This window comes from Leptonychotes weddellii, chromosome 11 (genome assembly GCF_054177405.1).
Source record: "Leptonychotes weddellii isolate Sample4059 chromosome 11, ASM5417740v2, whole genome shotgun sequence".
In the NCBI taxonomy this organism is placed as follows: Eukaryota; Metazoa; Chordata; class Mammalia; order Carnivora; family Phocidae; genus Leptonychotes; species Leptonychotes weddellii.
Genome location: NC_138379.1, coordinates 36865882 through 36893632, shown reverse-complemented (window position 1 = coordinate 36893632; position 27751 = coordinate 36865882). Strand labels below are relative to the sequence as shown.

General features: G+C 40.8%; 1 long non-coding RNA gene across 1 annotated transcript in view; it reads right to left on the bottom strand.

The window, feature by feature from the left end:
• Positions 1 to 11511: 11511 nt before the first annotated feature.
• Positions 11512 to 27751, bottom strand: part of LOC145716051 (uncharacterized) — a 100468-nt gene continuing 84228 nt past the window's right edge. Inside the window, exons 3-4 of the long non-coding RNA XR_014138382.1 lie at positions 13849 to 13987; positions 11512 to 11845 (exon numbers count right to left, since the gene is read on the bottom strand). This is a non-coding gene — a long non-coding RNA (uncharacterized LOC145716051). The remainder of the gene's footprint in view (positions 11846 to 13848; positions 13988 to 27751) is intronic.

The window sequence follows — 27751 nt, the reverse complement described above, 5'->3', positions numbered from 1 at the left end:
AGCTACTGCAATTTGGCTAGACTCCTCGTCCCTCTCTTTTCTACCATAATCCTTTTCATGCGAGTAGCTTTGGGAGGATACTGCATGACCTTCAATGCCCCTTCCCAATCTGAGATGCCAGGACTTCACAATTCTAAAAGCTCCTCTGAGTCAGTGACTCCAAGCTTTTCTGATTCTCTGCCCATCTGTGTCTCCGACACCATCACAGGCCACTGCATGCACTCCTAGCCTTCCAAAGGAGCTGTGGATCATGATGAAGCAGAGAACCAGGGTAAATACCACCTTCCCTTCTAAGTAGGCATCCAATTATTGATCCTGGTCCTGCCAGTGACTGGGAAAATGACAGATAAAATGAGAAGCACTTATTAGGACTTCTGACTCCAAGTTGCTTATAAGTAAGCAGCAACAATAACACTAACAAAGCCATGAGTAGGCCATGGAAACTCTAAGAAGTTTCAGAGTTGGCATTTCTATGTAAGCCTTGGAAGAAAAAATTCAGATATAGACTAAATCTTTCCCTGCTCCTAATTTATTTCCTTTTATTTTTCTTTTCGAGCTTGGTCAGCTGAACTACTGTTTGAAAAGTGTGCATTGGGAAGAGCGAGACTGTGTTGCTGTTTTGATATTGATGCTGGTGTGCCTTGAGGTGGCGGTGGGGGGAACTGCTCAGTGCCCGCCACTTCCCAGCACCTGGGTTAACTTCAGTTAATCAAAGGCCAGACTCTTGTTTGGTACACAAGCCAACGGGGCACGCACATGCTTTCCTGTGTCATTAGAATGCCATATGAAACCAATTCCACTTACAAGGACTCCTTTCTTCAATCCTTTCTCTAAATCACATTTCCCCATTTTATATCTGCTATTTACAGATTAGTACTAGAATTTGGAATCCTGATAGAAAGCTCTATTACTGGGAGGGAGGGGGGAAACCAGTCTCATGTTAGCAAAACACATTCTGTGGGATCTCACTGGCCTGCCCCAATGTCTTCCTCGAGTAATTGTTTTTTGCTCCTGCTTCAGCTCCTGCCAGCTTTTCACCCTTGCTCTCACTCAAATGCTCACTCTGGTATTCACTGTCTAGGCCGTTAAGTTGTCCATCCATTCTAGCTTCTCCCGATGCCTCCCAGGCTCTCCTGGGTGGTCATAACATTTGCCTGATCGGACTTCAGGACCCACACACAGCTGTCACTCCAGTCAGGCTAGGACATCATGGAATTCCCAGTCTTTCAATACTAAGATGGAGGGGAGCAATTTTTGCTTAAGCCAAGATGCCGTAGGATTCTAAACTTGGGTGTTGTATAATATAATCAGGTTGACAGATGCTAGCTATCACTATGTGTGATTTGAAAGACACAAAATTGCCCTCTCCTCCCCTCTTCTCCCAATACTGGTCACAACCTAGGGTCTAGAATGTTCAACACTTGTCTTGACCCTGGGTCAACCAATGGAAAGTCCTTGTGGAAATGATGCAAATAAGCTTTCAGGGAGGCATGCATTAACCTGAACTTGTTTTATATAGAATCATAAAGAATGGGATCTCAACACTTAGAGCAGGCACTCAGATGTTTCCTATTCTATTTTTTTAAGCTACCATAACCCCCAAGAAAAAGTCTTCAGCTTTTCATGGATCTTCTTACCAAGTCAATCCTGGTATTAACAGCAATTGTCTCTAGATGCTGGGTCATGGCTGATTTTTAAATTCTTTTTTATAGTTTTGTTTTTGTAGGTTATAAAAATTCTGTTATGAGCAAATATTATTTAATTTTAGTAAAAGTAAACTTCAGTATTTTAAAAATTGGAAAATTATTTCTTATATGAGCTAAATTCTACATCTGTAACATTTTCTCTCATGTGCTTTTATTCTACCGTTTGATCAGTGAGTGTCATTCCTCTTCTTTGTGAGAATCAGTATACCCTAAAGTAACAAGTGTTTTCTTGCTTCTGCTCTTTCTAAATGTAACCACCTGAACTTCTCCTCACTTCATATAATTTCTGATTCTTTGATGATGATCTCTAGCCTACCAGCAGTACGTAATAGTAGTTTAGATCTGAATAAAGTACAACTAGCATGAGTTTGCGCAATACAGATAACAGCACAGTTTCACCTCCTTTACTTTGAGCAATCTATTTCTATAAATACAGCCTTTTAACCTTTTTAGCAATCACAACACACCTTCGGTTTCTATTGACTTTGTCCATCTAAATTCTTAGGCTTTCCCCCAATACACATACAAGTAAACAAGTTTTTTCAATCTTATGATTGAACAATTGATTTTTCAAAGCTAAATAAAAGACATGGCATTCATCTTGTCACATTACATCTTGTACTTTGGACCTAATATTTGGGGCTTCTAATATTACTCTGACTCCTGGTCCTACCATCTGGCCCTTAGTGATTACTCTGAGCTTTGCATCATTTGTCAATGTGATACTCATGAATTGACAAGCCTAAGATGGGCCAGAAGACTCACCACGTGGAGGGACTGGCTTCTAAGCTAAGCCAGGTGATTCTGAACCTGCTGGAAAGAGCTCTGGAGAGAAAATGTTAATTAGCATATCCAAGTCTTAATTTCCTCATGTCATGACTTTTCATTTCTCCTTTTCAGGATCATTATGAGAATTAAATAATTTTAAGATAATGCCTTGAAAAATGTAATATAGACAGTGCACTTTAATATGAGCTCCACTTCCTACTTGGGGAAAATTGTTCAAATAGCTGGGAACCATTGCAACTATACAACAATCAATCCCATATTTAGCTAAAAGCCCTGTAGAAAGTCATCTCTGCGCTGCCTATGGTAGTTCTGCTCAGTATCCCAAAATATAGGACACTCTTCAGAGTCGCACTTGAAACATCATTTTTTTTTAGAGAGGGAGAGAGGGAGAGAGGGTAGGGGAAGGGGCAGAGAGAGAATCTTAAGCAGGCTCAGCCCAGTGCTGAGCCTGACGTGGGGCTCGATCTCACAATCCTGAGATCATGACCTGAGTTGAAATCGAGAGTTGAACACTTACTGACTGAGCCACCCAGGCACCCCTTGAAACATCATTTTTAATTGTCTTTCACTTTTTTTGGCCTTGTATAGTCTACCACAATGTATGAAATTAAAGATATAATTATTTATAATAATGCTATATTTATGCAGGTTTTCTGGGTTTATAACATACTTTGGCATGCATAAGCAAGCCATCTGTTGCTTATAGCAACTCCATCCATTTAGGATTCCTAAACCCATATTACAGATTTACAACCTGATACTTGAAGAGTTTTGATGACTAACTCAAATAATCAATGGCTGAGCTGGAACAAGATCCAGGTCTTGTGATGGCTGGTTTTGCACTCTTACTTTCACTCCACCCCAAATTTATTTTGGTTGTCAGAATGACTAAATGTCCCAAAGAGTTACATCTGAGTGGATCCCTGTAAGAGGACTTGGCTTAATATGAATGGGACCCATTTCTTTATGACTTGCACAGATGAGCTCATCAGATTAGGCCAAACAAAGAGCAAAATTCTAAGGGACAGAGGGTTTTCATGAGGGGGCAGAGGAGGGACATGCCAAAGGTACAAGGAGTCAATTTAGATTGAGGTATGACAGCAACAACCCAGAAGACGAAGGTGGGCAAAGGGCTAAAGGTGGAGGAGCACTTCGGCACAATCTTTGTGAACATCACACCTGTTTCCCAAAGCCAGTTCCATGTATAAGTTTTAGATTCATGCTCTTCTTCCTCAAATCTTAAATAGCACCTTTCAGCTCTCTAATATTCTCCATGAGCCTTGGCTCACTGCTGCAAGGAATTCCATCACTCGCCTGCATGCATTTGCAAAGTAGGTGTTCATGGACAGTGCCAAGGAAAATACATCCACAATGTGGCCATGGTCAGGGGTTGAAAGATGTGTTTTAATATAGTGGTGCTCAAGCTTTTTATTGCTAAGAACTACTTTTCATGATTTCCCCTAAAGACCTCAGGAAGTCCTACAATGGCAGCAAGAGATAATTAGAACTTCTGATTCACATGAGATATCCAGAATTACCAGACAGAGTCAAAGAAATTCCATCCCGAAGTGCAGAAACTGAACATATTTGTAGGCTGCCTAACCTTATTTTGGACAAGTGTACACTTTCCACTAGGCTTATTTATTTGTCTGAATATTTGTTTGTACGCACTCATGCCCCATTTCTTACCACTAAGTGTCTGAACTGACTCTATAGCATAAATGCAAACACTGAAATAAAAATAAAATGAAATGAAAAAATAGGGAAACGTAAGTATACATGAAAAATCATGACCAAGAGAAAGAAAACTGTAAATATGCAATCGTTAGGATCAACATGAGTACCATGAAAAGGCATCTTATTTCACCAAGACTATCTTGCAACACTGGGCAAAAATGGAAACAAAATCAATTCTTTGGTTTTCACTATTGAAAGGGGGCCTCATGTTGGACTTTTTGCAACCCTGGAAATACACCTAAGACCTCTGCTTTAACCTAGTATTTTCAGACCTCAGAGCTTCTACACAGTAAAGTCAAAGATTCATTCTTGTCTGGGCACCTGCTCTCCAGCCCTAACTAGTCCTTAATGAGTCCACGAGTGGTAACAGCCAAGGATGCAGACCCCTGGACCACACAGCTCTCCTGTTTTCTCCCCTGAACTGGAATTCACAGAGAGAGAGCCTGACACCACCCCTCCCCCACAGCCACAGGCAAACCTTATAAAAAGGGTGTGAAACCCAAGAAATCATTCCATCACTATGGTATATATACATAGGGGCTCACGTGTGCTAGAAACTGTGCCAGAATATTTACGTGTACAAATAACCACCTTGCCAAAAGTTTAAAAAACCAGCGACAGAATTAATATTCATTCCTGGGCTTTGGGAAAGTGGGAAATTTCAATTAAAAAGTGCTGAAGTGAGCTGAAAAATACAATAAACTAGGGGTCAGCAAACTTTTTCTATAAAGTCTTACAGATAGTAAATATTTTAGGCTTTGCAGATTTGTCACAATTATTAAACTCCGACATTGTAGCTCAAAAGCAGACATAAACAATATGCAAATGAATGGCTGTGGCTTCCTTCCAATAAATTTTTATTTACAAAAACAGACCAAGGGCACAGGTCACAGTTTGTGGACCTTTGCCTTAAATGGAAACAGAAATGACATTCTCTACCTTTGAACAATGACCTTAAAAAGCAACTTTAAGAGTTGCCATGCATTAAAGACTCTGCTATCTCTAAGACTCTCTGATTTTCTAGCACTTCCAACCAAAGAGTGTGTACATTTCCTACTTTGCTTCTTTTTAAGCTTCGTCCAAAATGCATTGGGTCTGATATTTTCTGTTCTACAAATGAATGGAGAATTACGAGACATGCATTCCAGTTAATACTCTGATGACACCCTGCCTGGCACACAGTAGGCACTTTATCTACCTCTCACAATCCCTTTCAAAATGCTGATTGCATGGTGGTGCGTAGGAAGGATATGATTATTTATGACTTCAACTGAAGTCGGTGACTTCAACTGAAACATCAGCCGGAACAGTAACCCTGGACAGGGTCGGTTGCCTACACTCATTCTGCTCTCAGCTACCTTGGATAGAAGCATTCACCTATGTATGAAACCCATGTACACACACAAGACACGTTCCCACACAAGACATGTTCCCTAAAGATCTATGAGCTATGGCATATCCAGGGGCAGATCTTCCCCTGACCCCAATAATTTGAAAAGACTAAGAAAAAAGGGATATTCAATCAGAAGGCCCTGGTCAACAAGCCCAAGACTTTAGGCTGGATTCTGAGGAAATCAGGCTGTGGACATATGACAAAAATAAGTCTCAGTCTGAAAGTGCCTTGGGCTGGATCACTGGTGCGTTGGTTTATATTCAAAGGGCAAACTGTTGAGAAGGAATAGTGTGACCTAGCAGATTGATTTTCAGACTTGGCTGGAAGCCCGATATATAAAATAGTCTAAGGCAGAGCTTCTCTGGTTGAATCCCATCTACCCGGAGCCCTCCCTACCCATGCGGCCCCTTAGGCAACTCCACAAACACTCATGTTATAGTCCTAGAACATGAATAGAGAGCCGCTTGCAAATCATGGCTTCAGAACAAGCCTCAGGGCTGTCATTGACTTGCTCAAGTCATGTCACTTCAGAGCAAGATTGTGCTTAACTATAAAATGACGTTAATGGAAATATGTTTTGCTTCATCTCAGTAATATTTTGACTCCTTATATCACTAAATCTAGTAGTCCACGTTGCGATTACATTTGAACCATCAGAAAGTGGCCTCTCCACCATGATACCAGTGGAAATCTTCAGGGGGGTGGAGAGAAAAGATGACTCTAAATCATATAATAGTCTTACCAGTGCAAAGCACAATTCTTTGTACAACTCATAACTTGAAGCAATTGTTTCTACTTTAAAATCTTTGCATAACAGAAACTCTGTTAGGAGCAAATTAAACATTTTTCCTGTTAAGATGGTTCCAAGTAAATGAAATGTTTTGTTCACAAAATGATTTTAACAGAATCATTGCTTTGCAATGAGGCACCTGATGTTTTTTTTTCTTTTTTAAATGTCCACCAACTCTGTTTTAAATTTGATGTAGTTTTTTGTTTGTTTGTTTGTTCTTTTGCTTACAAAGATAGCAAGTGCACCTTCATTGTGGAAAATTTAAAATTAAATAAAGATATACAAGAGACAAATCATTCATTCTTCACCATGGTATAGAATGTAAGATCCATGGGAGATAGGAATTTTATCTGAACAGTCACTGTTATAGTCCTAGAACATGAACATGATAACTCAATAAGTCTTTAATCAATTAATGTAATTGAATTAGTAATGTTTAATTTGTTTTGGGTTTTTACATCTATATTTATAAATAAGATGAAACTATATTTTTCATAACCAAATATATTAACAGTCATCAATTCTACCCCCCCACCCATGATAAAATAAGGAAATGTAATTACTCTGGAATTTTCTACCCAATCTATTACAATGTTATTTTTAATATGCTGTTATTATCATTTTGTTTTTAATTTTAACATTATTTTTTTTAAATTATAACATTTACAAACCACTTCCAACTATAATTACCACAATTCTTCAGGTATAATTATATGTTTATCATACTTAATGCTCAATTCAACCTTTTTATACTCAGATTTCCCCATTCTTGAGCTCTTTTACTATTCTTAAAAATCTCCTGGCTGTCTAAGTTTTATCTTTAAGTAGACTTCTCAGGAAGAGTACATGGCTAAAATATTTTCTCTAACTTCTTATATTTGAGAATACTTTTCTGTTGGTTTTATACGTGGTGGCAACTTAACTAGTTACAGGATTTTTGTTTCTTGCACAATTATGTTCTGGCATCCTGAACTCAACCTAATTTGTTTTTCCCCTTTGGTAACTTATCTTAGTGTTTAAAAAAGATATTTCTAGTTTTCTTTGAAACCTAATAGCTTCACTAGACTCTATTTGAGGGATTTTTGTTCTCTGTTAAATTTCCTGCAACAGGGTGAAAATCAGAAAAGAAAAAAAAACAAATGAGAAAGTCAGTTATTCCTTCAAATCTCAAGTTTTCTTCTCTTAGGTCTTAGAATCACATTTCTATTCCACTTACAGTGCTTCTTTTCTTCAAATGCCATGTTTTGCTCTGCAAGTTCTGCAGTCTGCATAATGTTATTATATTGGTGAATATGTTAATCTTTTCTGACTTATACTTCATCCTAGTATTTTCTCAGTGCTGTCTCCACACCATCGACTTAATACTTTTAGATACTAGTTTTGTTCCTTGGAAGTGAATGCTTTATATTAAAGAAAGAAAAATTCCTTTCTTTATCTGTATCAGCTTCCTTTCTGTTTTAATAAGCTGCATAATTATCAATATATCTCTCATTCCATAAAGTCTATGTTTTACTTGAGGGTATGAAGTGGTTGCAATTAAAACGTTCTTCTATTTCCTTGAATACATCTTCTTTCAAAATGTACTCCATTTGTATTTTTCATGTTATGTTCCATTTATTCACAGATTTATTTTTGCTAATTCTTATTGTGGTTTCCTATTGCAGGGGTTTCTTTTCACTCATCTTTGAACAGAGTCATTGTATCTGAAGCTGCTCCTTTCCCAAGTTAGTGTGGATTTCCTTTTGCCCTGAGCAGGGACACTGGATGTTTTTTATTTTTGTTTTTTTTGTTTTTTCCTCTAGCCACACAAGTGCCCAAAGAGTGTGGACAAGGAGCTGGGGCTTTGTGTAACCACAATTAGAGAATTTTGTCTCTGCTCTTTTTTTCTATAATTTTTTGGAAATAACTAAGGCTAGCACCACCATATTGGTGACTCAATTCCTCTGTCTTGTGGAGGAATGGGGGGAGGTGAGCTTTGTGGACTTGGGCTGGCTCTTCTCTCAGGGTGACTGGCTATATAAAAGTGTTGTCCTTGTTTCTGTCCTTATTTCTCACATGCTTTTGACTTGAGTTTGCCATGTGTTGATTTCTACACTCTAATGCACTTATGTTTGCTGTCGCTGGAACAGCCCAAACACGGAATTGAATCGTAAGAAATGACTCTTCCATGCCTCTCATACCTTCAGCCCTGCCAGAGGTCAAAGGAAAGGTGGGCTGCAATTCCAGACCAGGCTTTGTAGTGCTTTTTGTTTTTAATCAACAGTGGGAAAAACCTTCTTCCTGGTTTTCCCCTGGAACAACATGCATTTCAATCCTAATCTCTCCAAATCTGAAACAGCCATTCCTCCTTCATGTCAGGCACTGTCTTTCAATTCTGTCCAGATTGTTCTACATCTGAACACCGCTTTTCATAACACTCAGAATATGATATTGGAATACTTCTCTGGTTTGGGTTAATAGCTTAATCTTTGGTGATGTGCTTCAATTTGTTTTCCTTCTTGTTCGTTTGGGAAGAAGGAGGTTTCAGGGACGTCTTTCACTGATGTCTTTTACACTCTAATTCCAAAACCTTTCTTTTTTTCTTCTTCAGTTCAACCTGCATTGTTTTACATCACACTTAAATAAAATGAGATTGTACTCAAAAACATACCATCATTTATTCACTTTCTGTTTGTGACTTAAGACTCACTGTATAAGCTTCTTCATATCACTTCACCTCTCTGGGCATTATTTTGCCCAGTGGCTAAGTAACTAGTTGCATTGGGTGCTCTCACATTGCCAGAAGTCCATGAAATAGTAAATACTAACCCTGGATTTCTGAGAATTATCATCATCCTTGATTTCTGGACTGCTCAGGGAGGGGCTGGAAGAGCAGGAAGATGTTGGGTTCTAATCTGTAACTAAATCATTCTGGATCTGAGAACACACAAACTGTGAACAGCACAGGGGATACATCTTGAGACTTCAGCAGTGTGACAAATAATCCCAAATGAAAACAATGGTTCAGATTTCAGTCACTGGCCCAGAAAGTTAACACATCCACCTGGCAAGTCTCCTTGAAATAGTAGCAAAAGGAGAAGACTCTGAATCTGAAATTCACATCTAAAAATATGTATTATTTCAGAGTTGTGGAGAAACTGGATCCAACGAAAATCATTCCACTGTCCACTGGCACAGATTCATTGGGAGTTAATCACAGCCAAGCCAACCTTATCTAAATATAGTTTAAGAAAATAGGCAAATATCTATCCCAAGAACTTTATAGAACCCAATCCTGTTTTATAAGCAGCTCCATCCCCAAGGATGAGAAATAGGCTGCTCTGCTCCACAAAGATCTCATCTTATTTCACTTATCCAAAATTTGGAGCCAGACTCTAACGCTGTCACTGAAGGATGCAGGGCCTTTGGATTTCCTGACAGACAAGATTCTTTAGAGCATGGCATTTTTGTGGTGTGAGTGGTCACAAAAAAGCAGAGAAAAGCAGAGGAGAAGGTGGCAAAACGAGAGCCAGGCTGGAAGTTGGGCAGGGCTGGGGGGGAACCTGTGCTTGGGTGCTGGCTGGATGGCTGGTTTGTTTTGAGGCTGATGTCCTGGTAACCCTGAGGTCAACTGGAGTCCCCTCCCTGCCTCCTTACAGTCTAGACAAAAATGAGTCAAAAGCTCATTTCATATCTTGTGTGAGTCTCTTGCAAATCCCCAGGGGACTTACTACTTTGGTCATATTTGCCTTGGGGCTTCTACTTTTTGGGGATGTGGTCTCTTTTCTCTATCAGCTCAGACGTGACATTTATCTTCTTTATGAAATTTCACTAAAAATGGATTCTCTCCAAGCACTTATGATTTAGGGGTGGGGCTGAGATGAAGGAGGGTTTCTATCACGACTGGGTTAATGACTTCAAATTAGATATTAGGCATGCCTATTCGTTCGGAAGATCACCTTTACCATTCCACCTTACAGGTACCCCCCGACCACTCTCTATGTTGTTTCCCACAGTCTGTGTTAGGGTAGGCTAAGTGCTGTAACAAACAACCTCAGTATCTCAGTGGCTTAAAAAAAAGTGTTTCTTACCCACATCATAGTGCAGTTGGTTATGTGGAGGGAAGTCTTATGCAGTGACCCAAGAACTGAATCTCTTTTTCTCTGTGGTTCCATCTCAGAGTTCTCCTCTGGATCTTCTGTATCCAATTAAGAGACAAGGAAATGAGTGTGGAGAATTGAGTATGCAGAACCACACAGGATGATTCAGGGGACAAGCAGAGAAATGGCACACATTATTTCTGCTCACTTTCATTGGCCAGAACTTAGTCACGTGGCCCCACACACAGAGGAAGCTGGGAAATGTAGATGCAAGTGGTCCCAGAAGGGAGACGCTGCATAGTTTCTGCCATATCATCTTTTTAGTTCCTCCCTCATACTTCTCTCTTTCCTTCTTCCTTCCCTCCATACCTCTCATTATCTCATAAATAGTTTAAGCATTCTTTTGTTCCTTTGTAATGTTCTTTCCCACCAAGCATGGACATGACCTCAGAATGCTACTCAATACAGCAGTTGCTACCACCAGAGTTGGCCTAAGAATTCAAAATCTATTTGCCATATAATCCAATTATCTCATTTCACAGAAAGTGGAGTTAAGACCCTTAGATTTTGTTAGTGAAGGAGCTTAAATCTGAATCAGTATCTTGATCTCAGCACTCTTTTATACCAGGAGCACCATCTCTTCAGTTAAACTGCGAGCTCAACATCAAATGAAAGCTGCTGCTATATCCACCTCCCAACCAGCCCCAGCACCTGGCACAGAGAAAGATATATGTCAAGGTGACAGCATACTCAATAACTGTTGAGTGGAGAAATATACTCAATAGGTCAACAGAAGGGACATTCTACTTTGGTGGCCACGAAATGCCTCCCAAGAGAATACAATTTCATTTTCCTTGGTTTATTTAAGGCCAGTTGGAAACAATAGAGCATCTTTTGATCCAATTAAAAATGTTGCCCATAAACTGTGAAAGTTTTCATGGCATTCTTCAGAAAAGAGCCATTTTATAGCCAAGTTTCTGAACACATTTTTTCAAAGGAGATTTTATTGTGGAAAATGTGACAACAAAACTCCAGGGGCGTGAACATGCTCTTGTAATTACTCCTCCAGACACAATGAAACCAAACCAAGTTAATTATTTATCAAAACCAACCCACTCTCTGGAAACATCTTTGTTTTGGCAGAATTTTCTCTATTCTCCAGGAAATAGGTCAACAGTTTTTCCTCCCACACTGTTTTATCATAGTATATCTGACTTTCAGAATTAGCCATGTCAAGTGTTAAGGCATTTGCCAAGTACCCAGGTGGGCTGGCAAGAGTGCAACAAGAGTCCTGGGGTTTCTGTTTCCTAGATTCTTCCTGTGTCAGCATTCCTCATGAACAGAAGTGAGCCTGAAAAAGAAGGAAATCAAAGATTGTTTAAGTATCTACCATATGTCAGGCCCTCTAAGAGGCACAATATTACATTGTCTTACTTCATCCCATGAGATAGTTATGAGTATGTTCATTTTACAGACAGTGGAATTAGGCTCAGAGAGGTTAAATGATTTTCACACATCATTCTCATATATATAACTTCATGTACATGATTTTTCCATGTCTGATAAGAAGGAATATGAACTATGTAAACAAAGTTGCTATTAAACTAAGACTTGACCTTGGTGAATTAAGGAAGCCTATGGGGCCAGATTTGAGCAATGGCATCAGATATACCAAATGAATTCATCTGTACTAATTTGGCATCTTGGATGTCATTGCTCCAATTTTGTCCTACAGATTTCCCTAAATCCCCAAGGTATATTCTTTACCCTTGTCCTGCCTATGGCTATCCCTGCCCAGGTCCAGAGTAGTCTGTTTGAATCAAATGTAAGAAAAAATGAGAAAGGTAGGAAAAGAAACAGAAGAAGTGGGTACTAAAGAAGAAAAGAAGAGGCTAGAATTGAAACTTGACACTTTCTAGATCTTCAAAATTTTGCTGTGAGCAGCTTGGTTCTATAGCAAAAGCACTGAACTAGGAGTAAGGAGATTTGGATATGAAGCTTGCTCTTCCACTCTTCATGTTTTCGCTCAGGTAAGCCTGTATGGATCTCAACTTTCCCATCTGGTTATAATCAGTATGAATTTCTCCACAACTCCCTGGGTTCCTTCGTATCTCTTTCATTTCTCCAAACTCAATTTCAAACAGGCTACAGCTTCTAGCCCGGATAAAGAGATATTCAGCATCATACTCTTGAGCACTCCACCTTTCAATTTTCTAAGAACCTTGAGGGCTCACACAGTCTAAAAGGGGTCTACAAGACACCCACTTTTTTTGTGGTTTTTTTAAATTTTTTATTGTTTTTTAAGATTTTTTTTATTTATTTTATTTTATTATGTTATGTTAATCACCATACATTACATCATTAGTTTTAGATGTAGTGTTCCATGATTCATTGTTTGCGTATAACACCCAGTGCTCCATTCAATACATGCCCTCCTTAATATCCATCACCGGGCTAACCCATCCCCCCACCCCCATCCCCTCTAGAACCCTCAGTTTGTTTCTCAGAGTCCATAGTCTCTCATGGTTCGTCTCCCCCTCGGATTTTCACCCCCTTCATTTTTCCCTTCCTACTACCTTCTTTTTTTTTTTTTTAACATATAATGTATTATTTGTTTCAGAGGTACAGGCAAGACACCCACTTTTGAGCAAGTGCTCTCATCTGCTCTTCAACTGTCAGACTTGCTGCCAAAGCTTCTCCCTGCCACACGGCACCACCATAAAGCACTGGCCTCTTTCCTTGTCCTTGGCATTGCCAGTGCATGCCAAATAATGTCTGGCTTGTCTCATCTCTGGCACAGGCCAATATGATTCTTCAAGGAAGGGAGGACCCTAGGTGACTCCACTCCTGCAAGGCCACCTTGACCCAAGGGGCTGCTCCTCAGTGAATCCTGAAGATGGTGGCTCTTCAAGATCAGTCTTTGCAATCACACAGCCATCCCACCTTCATCCTGCCCAGCCCCAGAGAATCTGTGCTCATGAATGGACCATAATACACAAAAGAGTAAAGTTTTCTTGGGCTTAATGTCAAAGACTAAGCATTGTTAAAGATCCCTGAGCCTTTTTTTCACAGATTCAGTATATGCAGGGTAGGACTTGGATACCACAGATGACTCTGGTAGAGCATGTTTTAGGTCCCCAAATTGGAAAGACAGTGATTTAGAAACACACCCAAAAAGCCTATTTACTTTCATAGTTTATGTGGGGAGGGGGAAATATCTTCCATGAACAGACAGATGATCTACGCTTTAGCCCACTCCATGCCAAGCACTGATAGAAACTTTCTTGTCACTGTCTTGTTAAAGCAGCAAGAGTCAAAAGAAAAAATAAATGTATGTTTTATTGGGTCACTTACCAATTCAGAGCACTGATTTCCATGTAAAGTTTGACCTGGAAGTTCTTTCTGAGATTCCTCCAGCTCTGTTATTTGAAGACTCAGAGTGTGGGAGACCTTCTGTGATGAGTTACTCTGAAGCCAATGACTGCCATGAGAACTAACACAAAGAAGAATGACTTCATTCATCAAGGAGAAGTTGGACTTTAACTAGAAGAAAATGCTTTTTTTTTTTTTTAACAGTTTTTGTAGGGCTATCACTAGTGTAACAGAGCAATTACATTTCACTGAAAATTCACATCCTCTTTCCATTTCCTACTTCTCCTGCAGTTAGGCTTGGGCCATGCAGCTAGTTCAGAACAAAGGACCATGAGTGGAAGTGACATGTGTCACTTCGGATTCAAGGCAGTTAAAAACATGTGTATGTCCTCCATCTCTCTCTTCCATCTCTGCAGGACCCTTAGAGACTTTGCATTCCAGATTGTACAGTTAAAAGACTGTGAGGTCTTTATCAGCTTGGACCCCTAAGTTTACTAAATGGAGTAAAGCCTCCTAAGGATTGGTCTTGTTCACCTAAAGTGAGTGAAAAATAAACTCATGTTACTAAGCTATTGAGATTCCAGAGATAATTTGTTACTGTAGCATACCCTAGTCTATCCTCACTAGAGTGGTAGACAAAGTACTAAAATTAATCAATTTAGTAAATCAATGTAGAAAAAAAAAGATCAGAAGGTGAAGCTAAATGTTTTATTCTATCTTGGAAATTATCAGCATGCGGCAGGTCTCGTAACTAATCTGGGTACCCACGCTGTCATTTGCCAGTATGAAGGGGTAGAGGACAGAACTACAATTTGTTGAATTTCTTTACACTAGGCACTTTATATAAATTACTGCACCCTATCCTCTCAATATCTTATGAGTTAGGTCTTATTGCCAGGATATACATGAGAAAAATGAGGGTCACACACTACTACTAGCTAAGAGATAGAGTCAGGATTTGAAGGCAGGAATGTCTGACACCAAAGCTCTCTTTATTATATGTTACTGCCTTTCCATTTGTAGCTGTAACTCTAGAAAAACAGAACTCCAAATTAGGACTAGCTTCTAATGATTGTGAAGTGGGGCCTGGGTTGGCTTAGGTCTTCTTTTGCGAGTTTTCAAAGGCCTCTCCAGCAAGTTGCTGTACATCTGGTATCCTTATTTAATCCCCCTCCCAGCACACTGGCTACCTACAAGAATCTTCTAAAACACAAATATGATCGTGTTACGCTGGAGTTAAACCTCTGTTGGCTCCCCTTACCTGCAAAGTCAAGTTCAAACTTCTTAGCTTGGCAAATAAAGCCTTTCTCATCATCCTTTTCCCTGCTGCTGTCCCACTGAACTAGTTTCTCCAGTCACACTGAACGTGGAGAGTTCCCAGGCACCCACACACCAAGCTCATTCATTTCCACATTTGCTCAGCTCTGCTCTCTGTTGGAATATACTTCCTCTCTAGTACTTACTATTTTTCTCCATATTTGGCAAGATCCAGCTCAAAAAAATTTTTCTTCCAGCCTTCCCCAACAGAATTAAGAGCTACCTTCCCAGCGTCCCCAGCACTATATACATATGATCCCATGGGAATTTAACTCACTTTTAGGGGCCTTCCATCTTCCCTTTGGCATAAAGGTTAAGTGTGTTTAAGCTCTTGGTTTGAATGCTGGTTCCATCCTTTGGACACTGTATGGCCTTGGAGAAAGTTAGCTATTGAATTTTTAGTTTCCCTTGTCTGTAAAATTGAAATAATTAACAGTGTTGAGCTACAGGCTTATTTCAGTGGATGAAATACAACAAATAATACAAGCAAGTGCTTGCTATGATGTTGGCACATAATACAGGTTGAATAAGTATCTTTTATTTATTTTATTCATTCTTATTTTCCACAGCTCTAGTACCATGTATGGCTCACAGTAGGTCCCCAATAAACCTTTGGTAAATGAATAAATGATGAAATGAATGGTTGAGTTCATTTGGGTGACTGAGTAGAATGAGAAGACCTACCAGATACACAGAGATCTCCTGGAAACCCTAGTATCAAATAGGAAAATCACTGTTTTTCATTTTTTGTGCATGTGCGTGTGTATGTGTTCAACTCTTCAGCAAAATCTGGGCAGCAACTTGTATTTAATTTCAAAGTGAAAATTGCTTAGATGAGCTGAGGATTGTCTTCTTCAAATCCAGAGCTGAGAATTTTCTGTTTCAAATCCAAAGTCAGGGACTACACAGATCTTGCAAAGCTTGCCTTGCCTTCATCCCTAACCGGGCACTCTTTGGTGGATCAGTCACCAGCAGAGCATGGACACTGGCACATGAGGGAAGGTGCTGTGTGTTTCGTGGCATCGAGGTTCACCCAGGTAACCAGCCAAGCACACCCCAACTTCCAGAGACCATCTAGGATCTGGCTAGTGGGTCAAGACAGAACAAAAACATCTCTCTCATGAGACATCATTCTTTCTTCCTCCAGTCTGGGTGATTTGGCAGGACCATCAGGACAATAAAGTGGAGTAAGATGAGAAGTGATAAGGCTGTGTTTGGGTTGTTCTGACCCTCGTTTTAAAGGCCTCCCCTGGGGCACTTCTAACTCTTCCTTACATCACATGTTTCTAGGACTTAGCTTGGTTTCCAGGTCCCTTTCTCAGGCTCCTTTCTCCCAATAGTGAAGTCAGACACATGCCCCCACCTTTTCCTGTATTCCTTTCTATTTCTAGTATAATCTGTCCATGGGAAATAATCTCTGATGTCTCCCTAAATCAGAAAGTCTTACGGTTCTATATAATAGTATTAAACATAAACCAAAAAATTCAAACCAATGTAATGCACTGTAAGTCCACTTAATAGAAAAGCAATGAATCATGGAACACTACATCAAAAACTAATGATGTAATGTATGATGATTAATATAACATAATAAAATAAAATTAAAAAAAAGAAATGTAATAAACTGCCTTTATCTGGGCACAGTATTAAAAGTTTCCTAAGTGCTCCAAGTTTTAGCTTCTTTCTCCAAATGCTAAAGATGAAGATTTTTGTAAAATTCAGAGCATGTATTCAGTGTGTTTAAACTGAATATATATATATATATACATATACGTAATTGAATATATTATGTATTAAATTTGTAATTTGTATTTAAAAAAAGAAAAATAGAAAAGCTCTGGGTAGGGGAGTGGCAGCACTGTCCCTCTGTAGCCCTCCAGGTCCTGTCCTCCTTTTGGTGTTGTCTTTGCTTGCAGGCTGGCTTCCCTCAAGTTTGTAGGATGCAGCAGTTGGGGCCACGTGCTTCCTCAGAGAGAAGGGATCCCACAAACATCAGTTTAAGTTGCTTCACTTCACTCTCCTGGGACCCCAGAACAACAACCATAGTCTCTTTGGCTTAAGCCTGGGCTAATCAAACCAAATTATAGCAAGGTGGGGAGGAGGGGTTATGCTGATTGATATATAGCAATCAGGGCCCACCCACAGAGTTGGGAGTAGGATCATTCCCTCCTCAACTGCAAGGCTGACACATCATGGGGGACTCAACACACTGCCCTGCATGTTTCTTTCCTTACTGTCTGAATTCCTTTTATTCACTGCACTCAAGTTCAAATGAATTCCCACACCCATTATTTTCTGATTTATTTTGTTTATGTTATAAGAATAATACATGTTTATTTTGATTGCAGAGAAAAGTAAAAAAAAGAATAAAAATAAAATAAAAATAGACTGATCCAGAATGTCCATTAAGCAGAGGAAACAAACATTCTGGCATGCATGCTCTTCTGCTGTGCCTTGTTGTGTACAAGACTGTATTCACACTGCACGCACACAGACGTAACACCACGATGTTATTAACATTGCCACAGGTTGTTGGAGATATTCTCACAGCTGTGCATTCTTGCATATAGAGGAACCATGTGTTACTTAAATGTTCCTTTGTGGTGGTACAACAGGCTTCCCTAATTATTCATTATGAGAAATAATACTTTAATGAACATTTTTGAATTCTAGATTATTTCTTTATGACAAATTCCCAGATACCTATTCCCAAATTATTATCCAAAATGAGTATATTATTGTCAATTCCTCGCCACAGTGTAGGAGGATGGCTATTTCGTTGTCTTTATACCAGCACCAGGTACTGTTTGTAGGAGCTACGAATTTGGGTAGGAAGAAGGGGGGTGGGCATCTGGTTGCTGTTTTAATTTTCATTGCTCTCAACAGTAAAGCAGATACTTTGTTCAAATGTTTATCCATCACATATTTCCTCTTTCTTATGCATGTTCATCTCCTCTCCCCATTATCCATTAAGAACTCAAATTTTTCTTACAAATTTTATGAAATCTCCATACTAAGGATATTAATCCTTTGACATTTGTGCCAATTTTCCGAGTTTTTCCACTTTATATTAATTTTCACATACAGAAGTATTATATTTTTCTGTAGTCAAATCTACCAATCTTTCCTTTTGGTATTTGCATTGGTTTTAAGATTATATAGCCATTTCTAATTCAGATATTTAATCAAAATTTTAATTTTTCTTTCATTTCTTTGGTTTGATCTTTTTACACTTAACTCCTAATCCTATGGACTTCAAACATCCTTCCTTGATGAGGTCTTTACTTAAACATTTCTCAGTGAATCCCAAAACCGTGCAGACCTGTCCTTTATATGTAAAGAGGTTGGCTGACCCATTAAATCATCTGCTTTATGAAATCTCTTGTCCTAGATGGGTGGCTTGAAGGAGAGAAGACAACCAGAAATAAAGGAAGAACTGATTGATGATCTTGATGTCAGTTTCTTTCTCTGACGCTCAGTGTCCCCGTTTGTAACACAGGGATGTTTGATCAGGTTCTCTTTAAGCTATGTTTCAGCTCTGACTTTGTGGTTCCAGGAAATAATTTTTGGTTCCATGCATGTCCTTCTGTTTTCTCCTTTCCTCCATTCCTTCTCCTACTCCTAAGATGACCTACGTAGAGACCAAAATCAGATGGATTCCTGTCCTCAGCATGTTTTTGTGGTGCTTGACCCCCAACTTCTACACTGTCTCTTGTCTAAAACCAACCTGTCTGCACCACCACTGTGGGAAGCAGCCGTAAGCTGTTCTTGGTGTTATGTGACCAGCAACTGGCTCAGAGGTGGACATCTCATCCAAGGTGGCTTGTCCATCGGCTGGACAGTGCCCCCTGAGGCAGTCATAAAGGACACTCTCCAGTGGAACCAACAGTAATTAGCTAAGTCAATCACATGGTCTCCCTCCACAACTTGGGCTGCAGCATACAGCAGCATACAGACACAATTATGTGTCCACTTGACCAAGGGATCTGATTCGAGCAGACGGAAGCAGGGCCTATGAAGCTATGAACACATAGCCCACGTGAGACCAGGTGAGAAGTAGGTTTATAGACTGTCTTGGTCTGAAGCATATGCAGGTTCCAGCTCACACATCCTAACACTGAATCTCTCTTGTCTGAAGATGGTCTGCTTCTTGCCAACAATAACCTGAGTAGCTCTCCCGGAATGGTCTCCTTCCCACTCTGATTCACATCCTTTCATTAGTCTGTCTTGGAAGGGCTCAGCTGCTGCTGCATTTTACCAGCAACAAGATGCCAAGGAGTGTTTGGGGAAGTGAGAGGTCCTACTGGACACAAGGAAGATGTGACACTGAGAATGTGTGCACATCTGCACATGCCCAGCTCTTACTCGCACCCGTGGTCTGATACTTTGTGTGCACTCGAAACCTGATCACAACCTCAGTGGATCCCAGAGTGGTCTTTAATTTGGCAGGATGTACTTAACTGTGCAAAGGTATGCTTCGCCTTCTCAAGCCAGCTTTCCTGAGAATTGTTCTACAGCAATGCTATCATTTGGCCCAGGGCTGGCCCCAGGCCGAACTGGGAAGTAGGAGAAGTTAGCATCTGGCTCCCCACACACCTCCCTGGGCTGCTCCCTCCTGCTGACTGCCGGCTGGGCCCTGCCTCTTCCCATTAAAAACTGCCCTGTCTGCCTCCGGCCTCCTCGGGGGCCCCCTCTCAGCTTGAAAGATGCCAGCGGGTTCTCCTTAACAGGAATCTCTGAAGGGTCAGAGCCTGAACCCCAAATTATTGTCAAGTCAGAAAGATTACTTTGGACAGTGAGAACCTTATCTGTTTAAAGAAACCAACAAACACACAAAGCCAGCCTGACACCCACATGCCAGTCACAACCAGGGGCCAGAAGCCTTGCTCTGGCATTCCTCATGCTTCTTTCTGGCTTTCTCTGCTTCTGTCTTCTAGGTCTCCTGCCACCATGCCCCCGAAAGCTCAAGCTCTGCCTCTCCCTCTGGTCCCAGTTCTCAGCACTAGGACCCGGGACATGATTACTCTCTCCCCTCCCCCTATTCCTCATGCCCTCTCCAGCCCAGGTCAGGTCCCTAAAATAGCCACAACTTCATTTCACCCCATGGACAGACCCCCTCACTGGGGCTCTGGCCAGATCCTCCCACAGGATCTAGACAGAAGTGACTCTAATGCAGGAATTTCAGACTTCCCAGCAGTATCCTATGAAAACTCTAAGATAGGGCAGATCTACGCCTCAGTCTCCTTCCCTGAGAAATAATAGTGATAGTAGCCACTTCACAGAATTTGAGGGGTAAGCACTTAGTACCTGTAAAGGACATGAATAATCCTGGCACATCACACGTGTCTGAGTCTTGGCTAGTATAGCTGCAGTTGTTCACAGTGATACTGGCCCAGGAGTTGGATCCTCAGGCCAGGCCAGCAAGTGAACTGTGTCGGGGCTGCCTGGGCCAGGCGGGGGCAGCAGAGAGCTATCTGAGGGCAGGCTGGGACCAGAGGGCAACCTGGGAGTCCAAGGTGGGGGGCTGGGACCCAAAGCCAGCCACCAGGAAGAGCATGTCAAGATCAGAAATAGAGCAGGGAACAGTTTATCTCAACAGCCATTCTTCTGGCCTCCTTGCCTCCTGTCTTAGCCTCTTCTAATTTCCTGATCACCCTTTGCTGCCGTGATCTTTCAAAAATGCAATTGCAATGTTGTCACTCCCTTGATGGACACTCTTGGATGATTCCTCTGCCCATGGGGAAAAGATCATAACCGTTAGGCTGATAGTCAAGACCCTCCAAGAACTGACCACTGCATCCTTAAATCTTTTGCCCTTAACTCCACTCCTCATTTTCCCAATTGGCCAAATCAGTTATTCCCAAACACATCTCCACTTTTTTGTCTTTAATAAGGACATTTTCTGGCCTTTTCTCTGCATGTCAAAAACCCACCCTGCTTCCCATGTTTAGCTCAAATGCCCTCTTTGCCATGAAGACTCCCTGGTTTACCCCAGCATCTACTAAAAGATGACCCTCTTTGGATCTCACTCAGTCCTTCCCATCTGACCTTCTAGGGATATCTGTCACTGCCCACATTATTCTAGAATGCTAAAGGGTGACATGATGCAGCGATTTCTCAGACTCTTCTCTATAAGACAGGATAAAAACAGCTTCCCTGCAGCGTGCTGAGGCATACAGGAGGTCATACAGCACGGCGCCAAGCACACGGGAAGTGATCAGTTAGTGAGGTCTCCTCATACCATTATCATCACTTCACCACCATCCCCACAGTCACCATGATGACCCTTAGAGAGACACTGTCCTAGTGGTCAAGGATTTGCAGACCTAAGTTCTCAACCAGCCCCTAAGACAAAAACTCTCATTTACAAAAGAAAAAAAAAAATGACTAAAAACCTTTTGTCCAGGGCAGGAATAGTCAGTTTGGATCACCGGACCGGAGGGAGGCTTCTGGGAGGCGCGGAGCCTCGGAGAGGCAGGAAAACCTCCGTGGAAGAGAAGTGTGAGCAGGTAAAAGAAAAAGCTAGTCCAGTGGCAAGAGAAGAAACTTTTTTTTTTTTTTTTTTGGTTGTTTAGAAAGATAGTGATGTTTTCAATAAAAATTTCAACCTGGAAATTAAAATTTAAACAACGTAAGTGCCTCCGAGAATCAAGCGGCAGCGAGCAGTCCCTTAATGGTACTACGTACAGCCTTTACTTTTTAATGTGGAGAAGGAAAGGATTTGTCATTAAAGTTTAAAAATAATCAGAATCAAAATCCCTTTTGTTCCTGCGGGCTGGCAGAGCTGAGGGGCCGATTGTGTGTGCTGAGTGGGTGTCCAGGAAACAGTAGTCATTTGTGTGCGTGTGACAGGAGTTGAGTCCAAATCTAAATTTAAGCAAGTGTTGGCCTTCTTGGAACCCATAATTTTTGGATCAATTATCCCGGACAAAGTGTCTGAGCATCTTGCATGCTCGCGCTCTCTCTCTCTCTCTCTCTCTGCTGCATTTAATAATTACAACACTTGAGCCAATAATTTGCCGACCAGCTGCGGTGGCCTAACTGTCTGGTTCACTCATAATTTCTGGAACTTGATACAATCATGGCCTTTGAGCCAATTAGGGTAATATTTGGTGTGTTGGAAGTCTGTCTCCCACCCTCCCGCCATCTCACCAGTGTGAGAAACAAACAGCCTGTGTCTATCCTGCAAGAGGAATTGTGTGTTCTCACATCTTACCAGGCCATCGTACCCATTGATGCTGTCTATCCTGTTCCTTCCCACAGCTTGGGAAAAAAAGGCAGACTGGTGGCCTGAGAAGAACCAGATCTGACAGTCAGATAGCCCGACTATGCCCCAAAACCAGCTGTGTACCCTTGACTTAGTGGCCTACCCTCTCTGACTCTCAGTTTTCTGTCTGTAAATAGCCAGACCACTTGAGTTCAAATCCTACCTTCATCACTTTCTATCTGTGCAACACTGGGCAAATTACTTAACCTCTCTGGGCCTTTTTTTCCTCATCTGTAACATGGAGATGATGATAAATATTAACTATCACATATAATTTGTATTCAATGAGTTAATACAAGTAGAACCAAACACACACACACACACACACACTCCTAGAATTTAAACTTCAAAAGGGCATAGCTTTTTGTCTGTTTTGTGTACTACTATATCCCTAGGACACAGAATAATGTCAATAATTTTCCACGGAGAAATGAATGAATAGAAGAGAACAATTTATTTTTATTTGTTCACTGTTTGCTCCCAGCTTGTTTCCAAAAGTGATTTGTTGTGGGTCACAATAAACTCATGTTTACCACAGAGTGATCAAAATGAACATAGACCATCAAAGCCCAGAATAAAGACGTAGCCAGCAGAAGTGTGAAGTTCTTCCGCTCAGAGCTTCCTGGCTGTCAAAGCTAAACCAAGCATCTCAGAGAATCCTTCCAGCTCTAACATTCCAGGAGTCTGAGTTTCAGCATCAGAACCAATATTTCTAACTTTCAGTGTGACCTTTGGAAACTGTCCTAACTGCTCCTAAGTCTCAGTCTTCCCATCTGTAAAATGTGGACACCAGACCAAAGGAGCTAAGATCCATTCTCAGATTCCAGCCTTTCTTTGAGCAACTGGCCATAAGGTTATAAAGATAAAAGAGATTTGATTTCTACCATCAAAGAGTTTACAGTCCTGCAAGAGAAATAAGGTACATATATATATAGCTCTTTAATTCAAGCCAGAAAGTGGTACTTAACTAAGAGGGTTACTGAAGGCTGCTGGCATGATGAAGAAAGAAGAATAAGCCCGCTCAAGGGTCCTGTAATAGCTTTATACAAAAAGCTAAAGTTTGTAATGATCCCTGAAGAATGTTAACAGATATCCACAAGGAAACAATTCCTAACAAATGGGAAGATGGGAAAAGGCAGGGAGGTATATAATTGTAGCTTATTTAATGAAGTGAATGTGCTGGACAGAATTGGGGGTGGTACAACTCACCACCCTCACCTACGGCAGACCTCACTAATCAATCACAGAGCTTCATCTTGGCCTCAGAATCCTTCTCAACACTGTCCCAGGCAAACACTCCCAAGTAATCGCAGTTGGTACAGAGAATGAAACCTCTCTGTCCTCTGCATTTAAGGTATATATATAAGGTAGTAGTGGAAACGAAGACTGGACCAAAATACAGAGGGCCTTGAGTGTCAAGATCAAGACTACGAACAATCAAAAGATTCGCTTAGTCTTCCACATTTTCAGCTACTCCTTACATTGGTGTGATAACCACAGAGTTTGTGGGCAACACAGATTATCATTATATATATACACTGAGCCTGGAGGAACTGAATCCATCCCTGCCAAGGCTTTCCACCATCATCTGGGACATAATCCACCTCCCAGGCCGCACAGTGCCTGGCTTGTGCTTAAACAAGGCGCACACTGTAACAGTGTTCTCACATCACACTGCAGGAAGGAAAACAGCGCTGGGGACCTTTGCCAAAGTTTTCAAAGGGGCTGCCCTAAACGTAAGTGCGGCCTCTGCACATTCTTAAAGCAATGCTGGTTATCATCTCTGTTGTACCAGGACTGGTACAATTATCCTCTTACTGTCCAATGGCTACTCGTGATGAATGCGTCCCTATGACGGTTCCATTTAACCTTACTCCAGGAAAAGGAAAATCTATCGAAAGGAACGTGAAACAGAATTCCATGAGCTCATGTCTAGTGGGGAAAGAAAAAGGCATCTGAGGGTGATGGGAAGTGAATCATATTGTTTCTCAGCTCCAAGTGTAACCCTACCCTCCTGCACTCCTCCGGGGGACCTCCACTCTCAGTCCCTGTGTGTGGGGACAGTCTGGCAGTAGGGAGTCAGCTCTGGCCCGTGGGTCCTTGGGTGCATTATTCTTTACAACAGCATTTGCTTATACACTACCTCCTTATAAAACTGTTTCCAAGTGGCTCACCTAAATGCTTTTAACATACTAGAAGGAAATAAAATTAAAATAAAGGATGCATACATATTAAGAAGATCAGAGGAATGAGGCAAATATAAAAGGTAGGATTATAAAATGAAACCCGGAGGAAGGCAAGTCATTTAATCTTTCTGAGCCTCACTAACCACATCAGGAAACAGAAAAAAGCATACCTTATTTATAAGATTGTTATAAGAACGAATGTACACTCCAAAAAAGAAAAAAGAAAAAATGAGTCAGGATGGGAAGATCAGTGAACCAGTTATCAGAAGACGTGGGTCTAATCCAGCCCTGAATCTGAATTGAGTGTTCCCTGAGGCTTCTCTCATCATGAAGAATCTCTAATTCTATGAAGCAGGGACATGAGAGGGAGGTGGGGGGAGCAGAAAGGCAAGAGGAAGGGGTGAGGAGTAATGAAATACCTTACTTCAACTCATTACTAAAGTATTATTATTTATTGTGTCTTTGGAATATTTTTTATCATGACTATATCAGAGGTAATTACTGATTTTGCAAATGTCATGTGAGTATCTCTTCTGTGACTGGTCCAGGGGCAAAACTTCCATGCAGATGCTACAGTCCCTGCTCAGGCCATGCCCAGTCAGGAGGGGTGGGAAGAGATCAGATAACTATAATGCTTCTTTAGCCTGAAGAAAAATGTGTATAGAGGGGTCTAGGGGAAGAGTAAGAGAGGGAGCCTGTCCTTGGGATGAAGGAAATTCTCTTGGGAGAAGAAGAAATTGAGTCTGGCCCTAGGAAATCTTCCTAGTAGAAATCTGGTAGAGTGTCAACAGAGGATGTTTCAGGTGGAAGGGCTCAGGTAGGTTGATGTGGAAGGACTGAAAAGCATTTGGGGTTGGTAAAAAAACAGTGGATATTTATTTCGTTTTCATGGGCCCATCACCAATTTCCCTTCTTTGGCTAACAACACCTAAATTTATCTTTGGGGAGTACCCACTCCAACTCTCAGTCTACCTGGTTTGGATAAGAGTGAGCCTACCCTGTCTAGCTCCAGAGGAAATATAGGGCCCTAACTCAGCCAATGAGGGTATTTTATTCCCCTTGCCACAGTGATTGCCTTAAGGATGGGCATGTGACTCAAGTATATCCAATGAGACTCATATTGAAACTTTCGTTGGATCTACTACAAAAGAAAACTTAGACTGGGATAGAATGTTAGCTAGGAGCCGTTCGAGTCAGTGGCTGTATTGCCATGAAATGAATCACCCTTGGAAGGAACTTAATATAAATAAAAGTAGTGCTGAGAAATAAAATAAGGTGAATTCTCAGTATCATGTGAGCACCTAGATCCAGCCATATCCGAAAGCAACTCCTTCTGACATTTTTAGTTTTATCAGTTTAAAAAAGTTCCCTTTTATTCTTAAGCCAGTTTGATTTGAATTTCTATCACTAGCATCTCAAAGAGTCCAGTATAATAAAAGGGCCCTGGTCCAAATGAGTTGAGGATGTTAGCTACGGCTAACAGGACTGCCACTGAGTCCACTGATGGGTAGGCTTTCAGAACAAGACCCAAACTGTCAAGGACCAAGAGAACCCAACCTGGGAGGATAAGGCAGACAGTGAGCCTGGAAATAGAGTCGAAGACCGGCTAGATGGAGATGCCAGTTTATTATAGTTGAAGAAACATTTCTCTGCCAATGTGAGAGGAGCTGAGCTGGAAGAGACAAGGAAAGTAAAGGCTTCCCCCATATAGGGGTCTCCGAGCAGGTCCTCAAGCAGCTGCCCTTGGTGGGTCTGGAAGCAGCAAGTCTTTCATATGGCCATGGCTATGGTGTTCATGTCCCGGAGTAAAGTGCACAGGCTTCATAATCAGACACTTGGTCTCAAATCCTACCACAAGTTATTAACTGCCACTTTTTGTTAACTCAGTGACCTTAACAACTAAAGGCTCAAACTAGCTTAAGGGCATGTTAATGAGTAACTTCATCTTTCTGAGTCTCAGCTTCCTCCTCAGTAAATGTGGATGGTGATACCCACTATCATCTCTCACTTGAGAGACCTAATTGGTCTTGACTCATTTTCAACCATGCAGCCAAAATGATCTTTTTAAAGACAAATCAGATTGTGTCACCCACTCCCCTTAAAACGTTCCCATGATTCCCATCATCATTAGGATGGTGATCCAAATTCATACAATGGGCTTCAAGTAACTCTGCATCATCCACAAATTCTGCTTACCGTTCTGACCTCTTATATACTCTCCTCCTTATTTCTCTCAGTTTCTTGAAAAAAATGTTAGTGAAAAATTATAATAGTTAATAATAAATGTGGTACACCACATTAACAACATGAAGGATAAAGATCATATGACCATCTCAATTTGAGATTTAGAAAAAGCATTTGACAAAACTAAGCATCTTTCCATGATAAAAAAAAAAAACCTCTCAACAAACTGGGTATAGAGGGCATATACCTCAAAATAATAAAGGCCATATATGGCAAGCCCACAGCTAACATCATACCCAAGGGTGAAAAGCTAAAAGCTTTTTCTCTAAGATCTGGAACAAGACAAGGATGCCCACTCTTGCCACTTTTATTCAACATAGTACTGGAAGTCCTAGCCAGAGCAAGACAAAGAAACAAAAGACATCCAAATCAGAAAGGAGGAAGTAAAATTGTCTCTATTTGCAGGTGGCATGATATTGTATATAGAAAATCCTAAAGACTCCACCAGAATACTGTTAGAACTAATAAACTAACTCAGTAAAGTTACAGGATACAAAATCAATATACAAAAATCAGTTCCATTGCTATACACCAAAAACAAACTACCCAAAAGAGAAGTTAAGAAAATAATCCTATTTACAATAGCATCAGAAAGAATAAAATACTTAGGAATAAATGTAGCCAAGCAGGTGAAAGATCTGTGCACTGAAAAATATAAGACGTTGATAAAAGAGATTGAAGAAGACAGGAGAAATGGAAAGAGATTCTGTGCTCATGGATTTAGAAGAATGCATATTCTTTTTTTTTTTTTATTCTTATGTTAATCCTCATACATTACATCATTAGTTTTAGATGAAGTGTTCCATGATTCATTGTTTGTGCATAACACCCAGTGCTCCATGCAGAATATGCCCTCCTCAATACCCACCAC